The sequence below is a fragment of the Lactuca virosa genome, chromosome 2 (assembly GCF_052849685.1).
Source record: "Lactuca virosa cultivar CGN04683 chromosome 2, Lactuca_virosa_CGN04683_v6, whole genome shotgun sequence".
Classification (NCBI taxonomy): domain Eukaryota; kingdom Viridiplantae; phylum Streptophyta; class Magnoliopsida; order Asterales; family Asteraceae; genus Lactuca; species Lactuca virosa.
The window spans coordinates 290,232,030-290,234,443 of record NC_136427.1 but is presented as its reverse complement, the minus strand read 5'-3'; positions in this window follow the sequence as shown (position 1 = coordinate 290,234,443).

Genomic DNA, 2,414 nt, shown 5'->3' with positions numbered 1-2,414 from the left:
AAATGTAGGTATTTGTATTTGAAAATGTATGTATATGAAATGTAGGTGTTTGTATGTGAAATGTATATGTATTTGTATATGAAATGTATTTGTATGTAAGAAAAAATGTACATGAAAATGTGTGTATAAGTGTATTTGTATGTGAAATGTATGTATATGTGTGTATATATATGAAAAAGTATATGTGAAAATATATGTATACGTGTATTTGAATGTGAAATGTATGTATATGTGTGTATATATATGAAAAAATGTATGTGAAAAATCTATGTGAAAGAATATTTGTGTATATCGTATGTATATGTGTGTATAATGTATGTTATGATAGGATGTTATAATTGAAAAAATAGGACGTTATAATTTACATTGTCTTTTTAAAGTACTATACTATAATAAAAAACAAAATAATTAAGATGTTATAAATAAAAATAAATATGAAAAGGTACAATGTCATAATCGAAAAATTAAAAAAAAATAAGTTGACATTAAAATAAAAATATGGAAAAGAAAGATGATATAAATAACAAATATACACTATCGTTTAAAGTACAATGCTATAATAAAAAATAAAATTAAATGGAAAATTAGGACGCTAAATCTACTAAGTTATAATTTAATAACTGAATTATTTAAAGTACAATGCTATAATAAAAAATTAGGTTTTTTTAGTTTAAGTCTCTTCCGTTTAAATCATCAAAAGCCTACAAACACCCGCTCGAAATTGATTTAGAAATTAGTTTCGGGCAGTCCCCGTTTTGGGATTGCTTTTTGAATACTTTACCTCATTTAGGATATGAATGTGTATTACATGATTGATTGTTTAAGAAAGATTCTCTTGTTATTTTCTCTTTGCTCCTCGGGTATATAATTTTATATATACTTGGGAGCTAAGGGGAAATGCTGCCGAATTTTTCTTAAGCTGTCATTCATGTAATACACATTTGCATATGAGGTAAGGTATTCAAAAAGTGGGTTTAGAAGCCTACCCTTGTGAATATTCTTTCCGTTGTCCGGTTTTCTATTCCATCTAATTGAGCGGTTACTTTATTTGTAACATCCAAGATTGATCAGGTTGGTTTCGAACCTTTGGAATTTGAGTTTATGACACTTTTGGTCGCCGAGATTGGAATCTTGGCATTTTTTAGTACGCGGGGCATAACTCTTATTACGCTGGGCGTAGGGGACTCTGGGTGCGTACGTTGCATGTAGATCTTTGTACGTTAGGTGTATGTGGCTCAGACCAAAACCCTAGTGATTAGGGGTTATGCACTATTTAAACCTCATTATGACCCCAAGACCTTCCCTCACCTCAACCCCACTGCCATTTCGGCCCACTTAGCTAACCATGGCCATTTTTGAACATCTTGAGCTTTGTAGTGAGATTTTGAGCTTCTTTGGTGGTGAAGAAGGTGGTTCAAGAAGAAAGCTTTGTCCTCAAGACTTGAGATCCAGCATTTGCTACTCATTTGGCACCACATAGAGGTATAAAGCTCAAATCTTTGCTTATGTTTCCTTAAGTTCTTGGTTGAGGCTAGATTTCCCTTTGGACCCAAAAAGTTTAGATCTTGGTGAGTATAGCTACTCCCAAGCCTTCAAGTTGCATTTCCAGTTATGTTTTAGTGTCTCAATGCTTAAAGGTGCAAGCTTTGAGGTGGTTTGGTCCCCATTCTTGAGATAAGATGTAGGAAAGGTCTTAAGAGACTTGATCTTCGTCTTTGGACTTCTTGTAGCCATGCAAGGGCTTAAAGTTGGCAACTTTATATCCCTAGAGGTCTTAATGGGTCCATATCTGAGTTTTGGACGTAAAATCTTAATGCATTAAGTCATTGCATGGATTGTTGCATAACTGGCGCGTACGTCGCACGTACGCTGTGTGTACTGCCTTTGGCTGAGGTACGTTGCGCGTACCAGTGTCTACGTCGGGCGTACTGCTCAGGAAGCCTTGTTAAGCATTGGGCTCAAATCTTTAGGCCTTATATGGGTTTCGGGTTATTGACCTTGGGCCTGGGCATTTGGATCAGTTGGGCCCTAGAATTCATTATTGGATCATTAGTAGCTTGGTTGGGACTCTTGGGCCTTGTGGCCCATAATGGTTGCGGACTTTGGATGCTAGGCCCATTAGTGAAGGAATGGCCTTTGGGCCATTATGGAGGAACTTGGACTTAGAATTTTGGGATCTTTGATTAGGTTGAGTTATAATCCTAATTAGGGTATTTATATATTTCTTCAGTGTGAGATTTTGGTTGGTAGTTGAGCAGGGATTGTTTTCAGCAGACTGAGGTGAGTCTTCTCACGATACCAATGGGTTGAAGGCACCAATGCCGACCCATTACTTGATATGAGATTTTAATAATTGAATATGAAATGGTTTTGTGACTTGATATGTATTGACTTATGTGAAGACCATGGGGGGA